Consider the following 19,732-nt stretch of genomic DNA (forward strand, 5'->3'; position numbering starts at 1 on the left):
CTTCAAGTCCTCCTCACTTTCAGCAAGCAAGGTTGTGTCACCTGCATAACACAGGTTACTGATAAGTATTCTTCTTCATAGAATCCAGCTTCTTGAATAATTTGCTCAGCCTATAGATTGAATAAGTATGGAGAGAGAATACAACCCTGGCTCCCTTCTTAATTTTAAATCATGTAGTGTTCCTTTGCTCTGTTCACACACTAAATAGGCTCTTTGGTCTGGGTATAGGTTTTGCATGAAAACAATTAAGTTCTGTGGGATTCCCATTCTTCTCAATGTTAGCCATAATTTGTTATGATCCACTCAATAAAAATGCCTTTGCATAGTCAATAAAGATATTAATAGATATTCTTCTAGTATTCTTTACTTTCAGCCAGCTTCATCTGACATTAGCAATGATATCCGTGGTGCCACGGGCTCTTGTAAATCTTACTTGAGCTTCAGGCAGTTCCCTATCTATGTACTTTTCTAGCCATTTTGAATGATCTTCAGCAGTATTTTGCATGCATTTGATATTGTTCAATAGTTTCCACATTTTGTTGGGTCACTTTTCTTGAGAATGGGAACAAATATGGACCTCTTCCAATCCACTAGCCAAACACTTGCCCTCCAAATTTAGTAGCAAAACAAGTCACGTGTTATCCCATTGAATCCTGGGCCATATTTTTTTTCTTTTTGGCCAATGCCTTAAGTGCAACTTCAATTTCCTCCTTCATTACCATTGGTTCCTACTAATATGACTACTTCTTGAAATGTTTCAGTGTCAATCAGATCTTTCTGGTACATTGACTCTATCTTCTTTTGATGCTTCCTGGGTCATTCAACATATTGCACATAGCATCTTTCAAAAATATGACTCATGGCTTAAATTTGTTTTTCTGTTCTCTAAGCTTGAGAAATATAAAGCAGGTTTGTCCCTTTTTGTACTCTCCAATTACAACTCTCTGCATATTCCATTAAAATGCTTTTCTTTGTCCTCTCAAATGGCCCTTTGAAATCTTCTGCTCGGCACTTTTACTTTAGCAAATTAAATATAAACATATTTTCACATGTTAAATATAAATAAAGTACATTGTAAAAGTAGATTCTTCTCTGAGTAAAGATGTTTGCTCATCCATATATCATACATGATGTTATTGGACATACTATTTTATGTACAGAATACTAAAACTAGATGTTAAGCTTATTTAGACTACCAGACCAGAAAAGTTCCTTAAATGACTTGCAGGAGCATGCTGTTCTTGGTATGTTTCATTGAGTTGCCTGCTACCCATAGCAACCCTATGTACAGCAGCTCTGAAGCCTGTCCTGTTCTGACCTGTCTCACTAATTCTGACATACCAACCCCCATTGCCCCAGTCACTGTATCAATCCATCTCACCCAGGGTCTTTCTCTCCTGCACTATCCCTCCACCCTTCGGAGCATGATGTCCTTCTCCAAAGACCAGTCCCTCCTGACCATGTGCCCAAAGTTTTTGAGATGGAGCTTCAAAATCCCAGTCTCCAAGAAGAAACTTAGTTTCACTCTCTCAAAGACAGAACTATTTGTTTTCTTGGCAGTCCATGATATGTTCAAGATTCTTCTCCAGCACCACAATTTGAAAACATTGAGTTTTCTGTCATCCTTACTCATTTCCCAGCTCTCTGATGCATAGCAAGTAATTGAAAAGACCATGTCCTAGATTAGGCGCACCTTAGTCTCTAGACTAACATTGTTGCTCTTCAGCGTTCTGGAGAGGTCCCTGACAGCAGATTTTCCCAGTGCAATTCATCTTTTGATTTCCAGATTGTTGGTGCCAGGAATGTTGATTATGGAGACTAGCAAGCTGTAATTGTTAACAACTTCAATCTCTTCTCCATCCATCATGGTGCTGCCAATTGGCCCAGTGGTTAGAATCTTTGTCTTCTTGATGTTAAGCTTCAATCCATATTAAAGACTACAGTCCTTGACCTTCTGCAGCAAGTGCTTCAAGTCTTCTTCAGTTTCAGTAAGCAAGGTTGTGTCATATGCATAATGTAATTTGTTAACGAGTCTTTCTCCAATTACTACATTCCTCCTCATAAAGTCGTACTTTCCAAATGATCTGTTCTACGTAAAGAGTGAAAAGTTATGGAGACGGGATGCATCCTTGATCCACTCCTTTCCTGATTTTGAATCATGCAGTGTTTCCCTGCTCTGTTCTGGGAACTGCTTCCTGGTCCAAGTACAGGTTTTGCATAAGCACAGTCAAGTGTTCTGGGATTCCCATTTTTCCTCAAGGTTAGCCATAATTTGTTGTGATACAGTCAAATGTCTTTCCATAGTCAATTAAAACATATAGACAGATATCATTATTATTAATCTAGCACTCATCTTTCTCATCCATTGTCTCTCAGTCAAACAGGATTTTCTAAGTACTTAAACATCTGCTAATTTGGCATTCAATAAGGAAATTTAACAGGATCGTTTATCAAGAACATACAATAAAATTGCTTAAATCTATAGTTTAAAAAAATTAACCTACAGTAGATTATAACATTATAACTCTGTCCATATTAGAAAAGCAGGAAAGAGAGTTCAAAATAAGGAAAAATAAACAAAAATCAATAGGCTAAACTGTAATGTTTTTAGAAAGAAATAGGAATATTTGCAGGATTCTTCACATGAATCAGGTCACTGAGTATTAAAAAATATACATCAGTATACACAGTAAATAAGTCAGTGGTGCTCTGCTTGACTTAATAATAAATTTTAAAAACCCAGTCTAACAATGGTACATAGAATTTGCCAAGGAAATAACATTCTCGGGCAACAAAACACTATCTCTATGACACCAGTAACCATTTGTCTTTAGATTCTGCAGGTTTCCCTATAATTTTCAACCATAAAGGCCAGTAAGCAGCTGCTCCTTCTTGAGACCATGCAGTCTATCCTCCTCCTTTTTATGACAACGTAACATGGCTCATCACTGTCTGACACACAGGGGAGGAAAGGCTTCTTTTAATTAACCATTAATTTCTTGAATGCAGCCTTGAATTATGTGGAAAAACATGTTATTTCCATCTTAATTTAAATGACGACATTTTGAGGTTCAAACTAACATGGAGACACATTTTATGTGTCTTCTGAATTTTAATCTCTATCATTAAATTTATATCATTATCTTCCTTTTAAAAACTGAAATTCATTTACTTGGAGAAGATAAACTCCTCTTATGATTTTTGCAAGATTGCAGTGGCAAGGTGCAAAATGAAAAATTAGGTCTAATGCTTTCTATTGGACAGGAAAAAAATTAAAAATTGAGGGATATGTTTCCATGACTGTTGTAGTTACCTGAATATTAAAAAGTAAAATTAAGATGAGATCTTAATGACTGCTAATGAAATCTATTTTAAATTTAAAGTCTTTGTGCTGCATTTGCTATAAAAGTTATTTGAATGTGTGCACTAAATTAGATCAAATAGAAAAAGATTTGTCACAGGTATAGAGTGCATGACCAATAAAATCAAGCTTAGCTATAAGAAATGTTTGTAAATATGGGGGAGACTTGCCTCAATATTTTTATAATTTTATGTGCATTATTTTTCACATCTTAAAGCTGCCCAAGTATAGAAAATACAGGACTTCAATAACAGTTACCAGCATGATTTGCTTTTATTACCTTTCTGTTCAAGACCCTTGTTTCCCCTTGTAGCATGTCAAATTGCCCCCAAAACCATATTATACAGCAGAGAAATGTTGTTCACACTTCACTGGCTATTGATTTACTTTATTTATTGGCACAAAATCAGCTTGAGATAAACATTTTGTCCCCCATTTCCACTATTGTGAGCGGTATACTTCATTGCGAGATAGGTAAGCCCAAATGTGCAGGGTCACAATTCGACATGGCTTTCTAATCAATGTGTGAAAAATTATCTAATGAATAATGGGTTGCACATTTCCACAAACAAATTAACCAGGGTGAGACTGAAACTAATGATTATATTTATCTAATGTAATTTCACATCTGTTACTAGTGGTAGTAATTTTTTTCTCTTTCATCCATGGTGTCCTCAAAATTACAACTTAGCTTTTCAGATACAGTTATAGAACATCAGTTTAACTAGAAAATAGACAATTTTGTGGGATTTTTTATGCCAATAGCCTTGAGAAATATAATTCCATTTTATAAGATTTGGAAATCCATACATTCTTGATCATTACCTTTGTTGGAATGTTTATGTTAATGCTTTCGTGCTTAATTTCTCAAAGAGCAAACAGACCCTATTTTACCACTATGAGATCATTCCTGATACAACATATTTATCCTGAATTAAATCTCAAATATTTTCATTATTGCAAACATGTCAAATTTAGCACACAAACCCCCCTCCACAAATCTACAGAAGCCACTTCAATCTCAATATACTCGACTGCTTTTGATGACAATCAAGAACATTTCAGTGGAAAGAAAGCTTATTATTAAACCTAGAGTACCTGGTTTTAGACATGGTCTCCTATCCTCCTGCCACCCACCATTGAATTTAGGGGATATTTCTTATTTAATAGACAGCCTGTTAGCACTCATGGTTTGAAAAGTAAAGCCTAAAGTAAAGAAGGAACCTCACATGCTAACGGCTACTGTGATGAGGAACTCTAGGAGTAGCAGCTACTTACTGGAGTAAATACCAGTACTGCTTCTTGGTGTTAAGACCAGATTCCTGTCCAGATAGACCATAAACTCACTCTGAAACCAAATGCTCTGTAATGAAAATCTCCAGTGATCTCTATTACAAAGTATAAGTTGCTGCAAATGGTCTAATAATCAGAGGAAGACTTACCAATATATCTGACTGAAGAGTCCCCTAATAAATTTGTATTTCTGTAGGAAATTTTTCTGTTTGTGCAGAAAAAGGTGGAGAAACAAAACATGTATTTTGATCTTTGGAAGGAAAAAAGATAGCCCTTTAAGGCAGTAGTTCACAAAATTTGAGTTCTCAAACTTTCTTATCTCTTAAAAACTACAGAAGGCCTCAAAGAGCTTTTGTTGGGAGGTTACATCTATCAATATTTACCCTACTAGAAATTAAAACTGAGAAATTTTTAAAATTAATTAATTTTAAAATAACAAATAATAAGTCCATTACATTTTAACATAAATAATACATTTTATGAAAAATAATAATTTCCCTAAAACAAACAAAAAATGTAATGAGGAAAATGTCTTAATAGAGCACAGCTGGATTTTCATGAATGTCTTGCCTTCAATTTGTCATGTTGTTTTGACTAAATATGTAAAGGAAATCTAGCACAAGACAGATATGTAGTTGGAAAAAAGAGATTATTTTAACAATCATTTTGGGTAGTTGTGGGTATTACACTTTGGTAACAAATCAAAATTTGTCAAGGATAGTTTCTTAAAGCTTATCTGCAATATGGAGTCTGAAATAAGAAACTTTCCATATTCTAAAGGCGTCAAAAATAGATTGATCCATCTTGCACTTAAAATAGCTCTTTTACTCATATATAATTTTATAATATCATATGTTGGTCATCTGAAAAATATTAGTTTCCTGGATTATGCAAACGTGATGAATTCTGATACAGTTCATTATATAATATTTTAAAATAATGTTCATTAGTGCTACTAGCAATTCCATCAGGAAATTTTTTACATTTTAGAGCACTTGTCAAGCTTACAGTCATTGTATTAATATATCAATTTTTTAATTTTCACATAGAATTCACACTGTATCACTGAAAAGCAGTGCTATCAGTTGTGCTTCTTGAACCATCCCTGAAAGAGGAGTATTCACTTTTGAGAAAATGTCTACCAGATATCCATGTCAGAATACCCACAGTTCGTCCATTCTATCAGAGAAACTGAATTAGATCAGCTCACAACTAAAAAAAAAAAAATCACACAAGTATTTTTCCTGAAAAACCTTTGTACTTTGGCTATGAAACAAGTATATACCTCACGCTTGATCACCCGAAATATTAAAAACATATTTTATAAGTTGAAGATTTGAGGTGCTTATGGCTGTGGTTTTCTGAATGATAGTTTGTTGAATGACACGGTCCTGTACTTTTTCATCTCCATATGCAATCCTAACTGCAAACTCCCAGCCTACTCTAAATATAAGGTGATAGTACTCTATGGTTTTCTACTTTTTTTAAAAAATGGGTTTGCATAAAATTGTTTAAATGCACTGTGTTTTATTCACATGCATTATTTTTTATATAATGAATTACTATTATATAACCCTGTCTCATCAAGTCCCCATTGCACCTTGCCAATTCCTTCACCCCTACAATTCCTTCACCCCCAATCATTAGGACAGCAGAAGCTATCTGCTGTCCACTAGCCTCTGCTGTCCTCATGATTTCCCCCTTCCTCTTCTTATGCCTCCCTCTTTGTACAGATAAGCATAGTCTGTTGCTATTTGCTAATTGTTTTTCTTATGTGGTGTCAAGTCAACTACAACTCATAGTGACCCTATATACAACAGTTCTAAAACTTGCCCTGTCCTGAGTCAATCTCACTACCTCTGACACAGCTATTCCTATTACTACTGTTACTGTATCAATCAGTCTCATCCAGGGTCTCCCTTTCTTGCACTGTCACTCCACCCTTCCAAGCATGATGTCCTTCTCCAAGGACTGGTCCCTCCTGGCAACATGCCAAAGTATGTGAAACAGAGCTTCAAAATCCTTGCCTCCAATGAGCAACTTGGTTTCAACCTCTCCAGGTCAAACTTGTTTGTTCTCTTGGCAGTCCATAGTATGCTCAATGATCTTCTCCAGCACTACAACTCAAAGGCATCAGTTCTTCTTCTGTCACCCTCTCTGATGCATAGCAAATAACTGGAAGACCATGGCCTTGATCAGGCACATTTTAGTCTTTAGACTGATATTGTTGCTCTTTAGCACTCTGGAGAGGTCCCTGACAGCAGATTTTTCCAGTGCAATTCGTCTTTTGATTTCCTGACTGCTGGTGCCAATAGTGTTGATTGTGGTCATATTGTCCACACATACGTCTTCCTAGGTTAATTCTCCCTTGTCCTAGTCCTTTACAGTGTTAATCATTTGTACTTTCTATTTCTGCTCTCCCCCTCCCTCTTTGAACAGCTATACTCTTCCCAGATTCGTCCTAAAGGGGATGAGACCAGGCTGCTCCTTGGAGGCAAGGATTCTGAAGCTTCGCCTGACAAACTGTAGACATGTTGCAAGGCAGAAACAGTATTTGGAGAGAAACATCATGCATTGGGAGAGGATAGAGGGGCAATGCAAAAGAAAAAGACCTTCGATGAGACGGACTAATTCAGTAATTGGGGGTAGGTGTATCAGAGACAGTAAGACTGGCACAGGATAGAGCAGGGCTTAGGGCTGTTGTATATAGGGTCATGATGAGTTATAGGCAGCTCAACAGCACATAACAACAACTCAATTTGTTAAATGTAATAGCCATATTGTCCTTGTGTCAATTCTTCACAAGTTAATCCTCCCTTGTCTTGGTCTTTTACTGCGCTGATTGACCATATATTCTATTTCTGCTCTCCACAATCCCTTTCACCTCTTAGGCACCCTCCTACTTTTATAGTAGTGGTCTTATGCAGCATTTGTCCTTTTGTGGCTGAGTTCTTTAACTCTGTATAATGTTCTCTACAGTCATTCATGTTGTGCAATATTTCATGAATCCACTGTTCTTTAGTGCTGCATAATATTCCAATGTGTAAAGGTACCACAATTTCTCAATCCATCCAATTGTTGATGGCTATTTGGTCTCTGTCCATTTTCTTGCTATTGTGACTAATGCTGTGATGAACATAGGTGTACCTAGTTCCATTCATGTCTCGGTTCTATTTCTTCAGGCTATCCTAATTTTTAAATAGCTGGGTCATGTGGGATTTCTATAGTCATGTTTTTGAGGAAATGTCAAACTGCTTTCCACAGTGGTTGTGCCAGTTTACATTCCCACCAGCACATCACCAGTGCATAAGAGTTCCAATCGCTCCACATCCTTGCCGACATTTATTGTTTGTTGTCTGTTAAACTCTGCTATTACTACTGGGGTAAGATAGTATCGCATTGTTGTTTTGATTCACATCTCTGATTGCTAGTGATTTCTGAACATTTCCTCATGCGTTTTTTTGGCCATCTGACTATCCTCGTTGGTGAAGAGTCTTTACATGGTTTTTTACCCATTTTATAATTGGGTTATCAGTCTTTTTCTTGTAGTAGTCTGAAAATTGTAGTTATAAGTCCCTTGTCGGAAATAGCATTGCCAAATGTTTTTTTCCCCAATCTGTGAACCTTCTTTTCATCCTACTAGAAAGAATTTTTTTATGCACATAGGGATTTGATTTTTAGAAAGTCCCACTTATCAATTTTTGTCCTCTCCTAGTTTTTTTAACACTTCAACAAAAACGCTCTTAAATGAAACATTTTTTTATTTTCTTTCTTCCCCCCACCCCTTTATGAACAGGAGTACAATGACTATAGGAAGAGTTGGTGCCATTGTGTTGATTCACTCTAAGAGGCCACTAGATTTATAGACCACTGCTTTTCCACTATCAGACCTAGTATCCACCCAGTGACAAAGATAAATGTTGTTGTTGTTGTTAAGTGCCGTCAAGTTGCTTGAGACTCATAGCGACCCTATGTACAACAGCTCTAAATTCTGCTCTGCCCTGTGTCAATCTCATTGCCTCTGACACACTCATCCTGATTGCCCCAGTGAACGAATCAATCCATCTCCCAGAGGGTCTTCCCCTCCTGCACCTGCCCTCCACCCTCCCAAGCATGATGTCCCTCTCCAAGGACCGGTCTCTCTTAAAACATAACCAAAGTATGTCAGACAAAGCCTCAGAATCCTTGCCTCCAAGGAGCAGCCCAGTTTAACCCTCTCCAGGATGAATCTGTTTGTTCTCTTAACAGTCCATGGCACCTTCAGCACTCTTCTCCAACACCAAAGCTCAAAAGCATCAATTCTCCTTCTATCCTCCCTAGTCATTGTCCAGCTCTCTGATGCATAACAAGTGATTGCAAAGACCATGGCATGTACCAGACACACCTTTGTCTCCAGAGACACACCGTTGCTCTTGAGTACTTTAGAGGGGTCCCTAACAGCAGAATTTCCCATGGCAATAAGTCTTTTAATTTCCTGGCTGCTGGTGCCAAGAGTGTTGATTGTGGAGACAAGCAAACTAAAGCTGTGAACAATCTCAATCTCTTCACCATCCATCCTGATGCTGCCAATTGGTCCAGTGGTGAGATTCTTTGTCTTCTTGACATTGAGCCTCAATCCATATTGAAGGCTGCAGTCCCTGACCCTCAACAGCAAGCGCTTCAGGTCCTCCTCAGTTTCAGCAAGGAGGGTTGTGTCATCTGCATAGCACAGATTGTTTATGGATCTTCCACCAACCCTGATGCCACATTTCTCCTCATAGAGTCCAGCCTCGCAGATGATCTGTTCTGCATACAGGTTGAAAAGGTGTGGAGACAGGACACATCCCTCACGTACGCCCTTCCCTATTTTGAACCACGCAGTGTTTCCTTGCTCTGTTCTGACAACTGCCTCTTGGTCCAAGTATAAGTTTCCCATTTGCACGATCAAGTGTCCTGGGATTCCCATTCTTCTCAGAGTCAGCCACAGTTTGTTATGATCCACACAGTCAAATGCCTTTGCATAATCAATGATAGACATTCTTCTGGTATTCTCTGCTTTCAGCCAAGATCCATCTAACATTAGCTACAATACCCCTAGTACCACGACCCCTTCTAAACCCAGCCTGGACTTCTGCCAGTTCTCTGCTGATGTGCTGTTCCAGTCGTTTTTGGATAATCCTCAGCAGAATTTGATTGCATGAAAATCAATGATACTGTTCTATAGTTTCCACACTCTAATTTTTAAATTAAAATGGTTCTAGGGGAGCTCTGGTGGCCTAGTGGCAAGAAACTGCACTGCAATCACAAAGGCGCACGGTTCAAATCCACCAGATGCTCTGCTGAGGAAGGAGGGACAATCTCCTCCTGTACCAGTCAGATCTGATTTGACGGTACACACACATAAAAACAATAAAATAAAAATTAAAAAAATTTAAATGGTTTTAACTTCTTGACTTTTTGAAAGAAGATTCCTAGAAATCTTCAGACCATCCTTTATGATTCACTACTGTTAAAAGTCTATAATTCTATGTACAAAATAGCATGGAACGGGAGGAAACTCTTTCTAAACAATGCAGGAAATTGCTAGAAAAGGTGTTTTTCAAAATTAATGAAAGAATAATTAAATATATTCCCTTACAGTTTGACTGATTTTAAGTAGTCATCTCAGTTCTCTACCTTGCTTCTGGCCTTATTTGAGCTTGGCCTTCGATTTCTGTCATCATTTTATCAGAGATAATACTAGGTAAATTATGAAGGAATGTTTATGGCTCTGCTCAGCAAATGCCAGTGATGGTTTAAACCCTAAAAGCAGTCTAAATTAAAAGGAAATGTCTCATGATCACTTTGTATTCTAACTATCTACCTCATTATATGTTTGTTTATATTAAAATGTACGCTCCCTGAGACAAGGAACTTGTTTTGTTCATTGCTTTAGGGTCAGTACCTGTAATAGTACTGTCTCATAATAGGCACCCAACAAATATTTACTAAGTTAACAAATTCAGCCTATATTATCCCACATATGAGCTAGCTCAAAATATAATAATTCATCATTTTATAAACATATCAATATGAACATTGCAATCTTAAAAATAATTGCTTAGAGAATTGTCATTATTTTCCAGAGATTCTACAGCTATTGCTCAAGGTGTTTTCTGAATACCAGAGATGTAGTTTAAAAATGCTCTGCACTTGGATTTAAAAACCCTCGCTAGAAAATCGTTGTGATGAGATGCCATCAAGTCAACTGTGACTTATAACAATTCTGTGAACAACAGATCTGGGCCTTGCCCCATCCTGTGTGCTGTTCTCATAACTTCTGATACACTTGAGTGTAACTGTCACAGTCACTGTGTCAATATATCTTAGTGAGGGTCTTCCTCGATCTTTCCAAACATTGTCTTATTCTAAATAAGGGCTCACATAAGCCCAAAGTATGTGAGATAAAGTTTTACCATCCTTGCTTCTAAGGAGCATCCTTATTGCACTTTCTTCAAGATATATTTTGTTAGTTATTTGGCAATCCATGGGCCCTTCATTCAATACTCTTTAATACTTTCAAGGCATCAATCCTTCTGTCATCCTTAGTCACTGTTCAGCTTTCAGAAAACTTAAAAGACTACGGCTTGAATCAAGTACATCACAATCTTTAAACTGACTTCACTGCTTCTTAGCACTTTGGAGAGGTTCATGACAGAAGACTTTTTAAATTGTAACACTAAATTCTCCAGCAATGTCTGCAGTACAAGTTCAAGCAATGAATAAAACTAAGTTATTCTTCAGAGTTATGTGAGTAAGTGAATTTCCTTTTTTCTTAAGTCAGTTTATGGTGAGTTGCCTGGCATCAACATAGAGACAGCCCAGCTTGATGCAGTATTTTTTCTTTTCCATAAGGCTCAATTTAGATTTTTCACAAGGAAGCATGCATCAACATTACTGCTGCTGCTGAAAACTGAAACATAAAGTCAACATCTGTCCTTGGGTCTTTAGAATTCCTGTAGTCTTAATTTACAACCCCAGGTTCTCAGATCACTTTGTATTAGTTTAAGCATTCCTGAACAAGAAACAAAATTTGGATTTTCTAGACCTTTTGTTGTTATGCTGTTATGTACTATTGAGTTAGAACCAACTCACAACTGACGCTCCAATGAGTTTTCAGAGGTAGTAATTCACACAAAAGAAGATTGCCCTTCTTTCTCTTGTGGAGGAGCTGGTGATTCTTACTGTATACCTTTGAATTGGCAGTGCAACTCCTTACCACTAAACAGAGCTCCCTTTTAGATATGCAAATACTATGCAATGACTTTTGGAAGCAGAAGTGGCATCCACTTCCTAAATAGCATGCCTCCAGAAACCCTATGAACTTGGATAAATGTCGATAGTTGTAGAGGGGCTTCAAGCCTTTTGTTCATAGGGTCCCTATGAGTCATGTTCAGCTCAAAGGCAGTCAACAATAACATGCACTGACTTAAAGAATGAGAAAATCTTTTATTAACTGATGTAGAAAATTCCAATATACATTATGAAGGGAAGAAAATTCCAAGCAACATTTACCAATTTTTTTTCCTTATTTTGCTTAAGCTGCAAGACAGTTCTGCCAGCTTGCTCCATAAAGAACTGTGCTGATAACACAAAGGCCACCCTGCTCCTGGCAGTTGGAATCCACCAGTCACTCTGCAGGAGAAAGATGAGAAATCTCCCTTGCAATTCACAGCCTAGTACGACTAGCTAGAGTCAGTTTGTTTCCAACTCGACGGCAATGAGATTAAAGGCAGGGGATGATACAGAATTATAAAATATACATACAGTTGTTGTTGCTGTTGTTATGTGCCGTCGAGTCGCCTGCGACTCATAGCGACCCTATGTACAACATCCCTAAACTCCGCTCTGTCCTGTGCCAATCGCACTGTCTCTGACACTCCCATCCCAATTATCCCAGTCACTGAATCAATCCACCTCATAGAGGGCCTTCCTCTCCTGCGCTGTCCCTCCACCCTCCCAAGCATGATGTCCCTCTCTAAGGACCGGTCTCTCCTCACAACATGTCCAAAGTAAGTTAGATGGAGCCCCAGAATCCTTGCCTCCAAGGAGCCACCCGGTTTAACCCTTTCCAGGACAAATCTGTTTGTTTTCCTAGCAGCCCATGGTATTCTCAATACTCTTCTCCAGCACCACAGCTCAAAGGCATCAATTCTCCTTCTATCCTCCTTGGTCATTGTCCAACTCTATGATGCATAACAAGTGATTGCGAAGACCATGGCCTGTATCAGATGCACCTTAGTCTCCAGAGAGACACCATTGCTCTTCATTACTTTGGAGAGGTCCCTAACAGCAGACTTTCCCATGGCAATGTGCCTTTTAATTTCTTGGCTGCTGGTGCCAAGACTGTTGACTATGGAGCCAAGCAAACTAAAGCTGTGTACAATCTCAATCTCTTCACCATCCATCCTGATGCTGCCAATTGGTCCAGTGGTGAGAATCTTTGTCTTCTTGACATTGAGCCTCAATCCATACTGAAGGCTGCAGTCCTTGACACTCTGCAGCAGGCGCTTCAGGTCCTCCTCAGTTTCAGCAAGCAGGGTTGTGTCATCCGCATAACGCAGATTGTTGATAAATTGTCCACCAATCTTGACCCCACATTTCTCCTCATAGAGCCCAGCCTCCCGGATAATCTGTTCTGCATATAGGTTGAAAAGGTATGGAGATAGGACGCATCCCTGGTGTACACCCTTCCCAATTTTGAACCATGCAGTGTTCCCTTGCTCTGTTCTGACGACTGCCTCCTGGTCCAAGTATAAGTTTCGCATTAGAATGATTAAAATATATTATAATCTAGTTTTGGAAGTATAAAGATCTGTAAGGGTTTAGTAGGCGTGGAGGGGGGCTATATGTGTGTTTTCACACCAATAACCTGTAGGATCAGTCAGGAGATGATAGAATACACCCTCCCATACGCAAACCAAAATATAAATGACACATCATCTCACTTCAGAAGCAACAGCAAAGTTTAACAGGGCAGTAAACAATAAATGTTGGCAAGGATGTGAGAGACTAGAATTCTCACACACTGCAGAGCATGATATAATGGTTCAACCACTGGAAAACATTTTGATGTTTCCTTAAAATCATGAATACAAAACCCCCATATGACCACTATTAGGCATATATCCCAAGGAATTCTGAGCAGAGGCAAACAAGCATGTGTACACCTATGTTCTCTGCAGCACTATATATAATAGCAAGAAAATAGAAATAACCCATGGATAGAAAATACAAAATGTTCATCAACAAACAAATGGATAAACTGGTACATTCACACAAGGGAATACTATTCATCACTAAAGAATAACAAGAATTTGTAAAGTACTATAAAATATAGGTGAGTCTAGAAGACATTGTGCTGAGTAAAAGAACTCAGTGAAAAAAGGACAAACACTGCATAGGACTGCTACTGTGAAAACAGAAATGTAATTGTAGGATGAGGTGGTATGTAGAACAGATAGAGAATGTACAGACAATTAATACTGTAAAGAACCAAGACAAGGGAGGATCAGTCTGGGAAGAAATGACAAAAGGACAATATGGCTATTGCAATTAGCAAATAGGAACAAATTCGATATAATTGTTCACAAGGGGACAAGGAGGGCAGTAGAAGAAGCGAAGGGAACCACCAGGGCAGCAAAGATTAGTAAACAGATGGTTGTTGTTATTGTTGTTGTGTATCATTGAGTGGGAGCTGACCCATAGCTGACCCTCCATTAGGTTTTCCAGAGGCAGTTAATTACACAGGAGGGGAGTACCCATCCTTCTCCAGCGAAGCAGCTGGTGTATTTGAACTGCATGCCTTCAGAATTACAGTGCAATCTTGCGCAGCTTTTAGCCACTAGGCCACTAGAGCTCCCTTTTAGGTGGGGGAGTGAATTTCTATTCCCTGGCAAGGTGCAACAAGGATATGATGAACTGCACTAATAAAGGCATTGATCAACAGTAATTAATTATATAAAACAATGTATATGAATGATTGTATGAAAACCAATAAAAAAGAAAATGCCCTCCCAGAGAGAATTCATCATTCTTTAGAAGTATCTTTTTTAACTTATTTAGGTGTTTAGATATCTGTTTCTAGGGGAGCTCTGGTCGCCTAGTGGCAAGACGCTGCACTGCAATCCCAGAGGAACACGGTTCGAATCCACCAGATGCTCTGCCGGAGAAGGTGGCGCAATATCCTCCTGTACCAGTCAGATCTGATTTGACGGTACACGCACACAAAATAAAAAAAAATTTAAAAAAAATAGATATCTGTTTCTCCCATAGTCTCCTCCAGTATAAAACATATTTGGTTTTAAAAGAGAAAAAATAAAGAAATATATTTGGTTTTATGATCAGTGTCAGAAAAACCCATTTATCCATTAATTCCACATACAATGCCAGGAATTAAGTAAGTTTTGAGCTTATCATCAAAGTAGGTGGATGAGGGAAAGAAAAATAGGTGGTATAAGAAAATGGAGTAAGGTTTCCAATAGGAGAGTAGTAAGAAACAAAGTTGGGGTAATAGAATGCAGGCACTATTAGGGGTTTTGACTGCTACACTAAAGATCAGGAAGGGCATTGTTGCTCACTGCCATTAATTCTGATCTGACTCATAATGACAACAGAATGAGACTTTGCCCAATCCTGTACTATACTCACAACCTTACAGAACTATAACTGCTAGGCTTTTAACCAGAAGGTTTGTAACTTGAAGCCACCAAGAAGTTCCAAAGATGACCAGACATCTGTCTCTACAAAAACTGTCACTGTTGGTAAGCAGCATCAAGTTAACTCCAATTCATGATAACCTCATGTGCAACAGAACAAAACCTAGCCCAATTCTGCTCCATCCTTACAACCTCCACTGTGCTTAGTAACATCATTGTAGTCACTGCACCAATTAATCCTGTTGTAAGTCTTCTTTCCCCTCAAATATCCTACACTTTTCCAAATAGGATATCCCCTTCCAAGGACTGCTCCATCCTGAAAACATGCCCAAAGCATGTGAGATGAAGTTGCACAACCCTTGCTGTAAAGGAGCATTCTGGTTGCACCACTTTCAACAGATATTTGTTTGGGGATTTTTGGTAGTCTGTCATTTATTCAATACTCTTCACCAACACCACAATTCAAAGTCAAGAATTCTCAGTTATTCTTTAGTCACTGTCCAACTTTCACATGATTCAGCAAATGAAAACATCATGCATTGGATCAGGCACACGTTATCTGTTCTTTAGCACTTTAAAGAGGTCCTTGATAGCAACTTGCTCAATGCAGCATGTCACTTGGTTTCTTGACTGCCATGAGTATCATGAGTGTAAATTGTGGATCCAAGTAAAATGAAATTTTTCACTTCCATCTTTTCACCATCTAACACACCTACTGGTCAAGCTGTGAGGATTGTGTTTTCTTGATAATGAAATGTAATCTATACTATAGGCTATAGACTTTGACTAAGTGCTGCAAGTCCTCTTCACTTTCAATCAACAAGGTTTGGTCATGTTCATAAATCACAGGTTATTCATGAGTCTTCCTCTACTGCAGATGCCAAATTATTTTTCCTAAATTCCAGCTTCTTTTATTATCTGCTCAGAGAGTATACAAATTGAATAGATATTGTGAAAGGATAAACCCTAATTACACACCTTCTCTGATTTTAAGCTATTCAATATCCTCTTGCTCTGTTTGGATGACTGCTTCTTGGTCTATGTATAGGTTATTCATAAACACAATTAAATATTCTGGAATTCTCATTCTTGTCAATTCTCCCTATAATTATGGTTATCTACACAATAAAATGCCTTTGTATAATCAATAAAACACAAGTAAATACCTTTCAAGTATTATTTGCCTTTAGTCAAGATCCCTCCTAATTCTAACAATGATACTCCAGATTCTGTACTAATATAGTCCTTCTATCCCTCTTGTGAATCCAGCTTGAATTTCTGGCCATTCCCCATTAATGTCTCCAGTCATTTGTTAATAATTTTCAATAATATCACATGCAAGTACAATGTGTAAAGATTATAGCACAGAAAATTCTTCTGGGCAATCCTATGCACTTGATTATGTGGAGTTGCTATGAGTTGAAATCAATCACCTCAATGACACTTCAAAACAATAGCAAACTCAAATGGCCTCAATGACCTGGATAGTGTACAACAGAAAAGGCTTGGAGCTGAGTTGAAGGCCTGCCAAAAAAATTTTTAATAAATATTCTACTAATATTACCGAACAATTATATATCACTTATCACTAGTCTGTGACCTCTGGTAAGCTATGAAGAAGTTTTGGTGCAAGCATAAGAGCAAGAAGAAATAAACTAAATGCAACATTTAGCAATGAATGAAATCATTACATAAAAGCCAATGAGGAAATGATGTTAAAGCTGTCACAACTTGAAACCACTGGTAAACTACAAGAAAACAAATAGGTCTGTCTTGGAGAGGGTGAAACCAAGTTTCTTCTTGGAGATTAGGAGTTTGATGCTCCATTCCACATACTTTGGGCACATGGTCAGGAGGGACTGGTCTTTAGAGAAGGACATCATACTCAGAAGGTTGGAGAGACAGTGTAGGAGAGGAAGGCTTCAGATCAGATGGATTGATACAGTAACTGGGGTAATGGGGGTATGCACGTCAGAATCAGAGAGACTGGTTCAGGAGAGGGCAGGTTTCAGAGCTGAAGTACATAGGGTTGCTGTGAGTTGCAGGTGACTTGATCGTACATAACAACAACAACAAAAAAATATTAACACTTAGCTAGACAATCCTGAGCAAACACAAATTCCTGGGCTCTATGTTGTCTTTTAAAGAAAACAAAAAACCCCAAAATCCTCCCTTCTTAAAAAAAGCAAATCAAAACTGAGATTAAGATGTTCTATACGGCTCTTCTAGATTTAATGTTTTTAAATGATTTAACCATATTTAGTGTCACATGATACAGAGGGGGGAAACATTTCTTACAGTTTTACCAAATGAAGACAGTAGTCAATACAAAAGACTTCTATTGGCAAAAGACAAGCTACTCTGAGCATCCAAAATAATAATAAAGACAATTGATTTAAATACTAAATACATATGCTCTTCAAGTTCATAATGGCATTGAAAAATAAAGACCATATTCTTCATTGGACACAACTAAAATAAATAAGGAACACATTACTCTGAATATGCAAATGAAAGACAAAAATTAAGCATTCATCTTGTCTTTTCTATATAAAATACATTTTAAGTTGACCAAACAAAAAGGATGAAGGAAAGTCCTTAACCAAAAAATGCTAGCCAATAAATGTAGAAGTAATAGTTTAAAAAGTACCGTTTTGCAATTCTTATTAACTGATTCATATTATGCATAAATTAAATAAATCATTAGATAAAAAGTTGAAAGGACATTATAGCTTAGAGATCAGGCTGTCACATTAGTCAGTGGATCTCTCTTCAGTAGGAAATGTGAAAACGGTGTGTTCTAATGTGATGTAATATGAGCCCTATGCCCCAAAATTTGAACCTAAATTTAAATATGCCTCTAAAGCTTCAACATCAAGAAGACAAAAATCCATAGTACTGGACGAATAACAAACATCAGGTTGTTGTTGTTATATGCCATCAAGTCACCTGCGCCTCATAGTGACCTTATGTACAATTACCCTAAACCTTGCTCTGTCCTGTGCCAAACTCACTGTCTCTGACGTAACTACCCAGTTACCCCAACCACTGAATCAATCTGTCTCATCGAGGATCTTCCTCTCCTGCACTGCCTTCTACCCTCCCACACGATGTCCCTCTCCAAGGGCTGATTCCTCCTTGCAACATGCCGAAGTACGTCAGACAAATCCTTGCCTTCAACGAGTAGTCTGGTTTCACCCTCTCCAGGACAAACATGTTTGTTCTCTTAGTAGTCCATGGTATATTAAAAACATCATGATAGATGGAGGAAAAATTTGAAATTGTCAATGATTTCATCTCTTTGGATCCACAATCAACAAACTTAGTACCAACAGTCAGAAAATCAGGAGATATATTACATTAGGCAAGTCCTCTGTCATGGACTGCTCCAAATTACTGAAGAACAATGATGTCAGTTTGAAGACTAAGGTGCACTTGATTCAGGCCATGGTCTTTTCAATAGCTTGCTATGCATCTGATAACTGGGAAATGACTAAAGATGACAGAATATTTTATGTCTCTCAGTTGTAGTGTTGGAGAAGAGTACTAAATATTGCATGGACTGCCTAAAGAACAAATAGAGAAGTGTTGGGGAAAAGTGCAGTCAGGGTGCTCCATAGAGGCAAGGATGATGAAACTTCATCTGACATATTTTAGCCATAGTGCTAAGAGAGACTATTTCTTTCTTGGACAGGTGGAGGGTCAGCAAAAGAGAGGAATACCCTCAATGAGACAGACACAGAGATTGTAGCAATGGGCCAAGTGTGTCAGACAGGATGAGGATGACACACAATAGGAGAGGGTTCAGATCTATTATTCATAAGGTCACTATGAGTTGTACTGGACTTAACAGCACCTAACAAATTTTATCTATTCCAATCAGTGGGCCAAGTAATTGTGCTCCAGGTTTCTTCACACAACCTGGTGAGCACATTCAGGGAAGCATCTTTTTGTTGAAATATATCAACTGGTATGCCATCAATTCCTAGAGCTTTACTTTTTGCCAAGTCCTCCAGAGCAGCCTGAACATCCTCCTTCATAACCATTGTTTCTTGATCATGTTGTTTCTTGAAATTCTTCTGTTCTCAGCCATTTCTTTTGGTATATTGACTCTGTGTACCCCTTCCATCTTTTAAAGCTTCCTGAATATTCTATATTCTGCCCACAGAATCCTTAAGCACTGCAACTTGCAGCTTGAATTTGTTTTTAGTTCCTTTAGTTTAAGAAATGTCAAACCAAAGAGATGAAGTCAGTTAGGTGGGGAAATGACAGCCTTTTTAACAAATGGTGTTGGCAAAATTAGAAAACTATCTGCAGAAGAATTAAACAAGATCCCCACCTCACTCCATATACAAAAACCAACTCAAGGTGGATCATGGACCTAGGACTAAAACCAAGGACT

The sequence above is a fragment of the Elephantulus edwardii genome, unplaced genomic scaffold (assembly GCF_000299155.1).
Source record: "Elephantulus edwardii isolate Elephantulus edwardi_28Jun2011 unplaced genomic scaffold, EleEdw1.0 scaffold00082, whole genome shotgun sequence".
Lineage (NCBI taxonomy): Eukaryota > Metazoa > Chordata > Mammalia > Macroscelidea > Macroscelididae > Elephantulus > Elephantulus edwardii.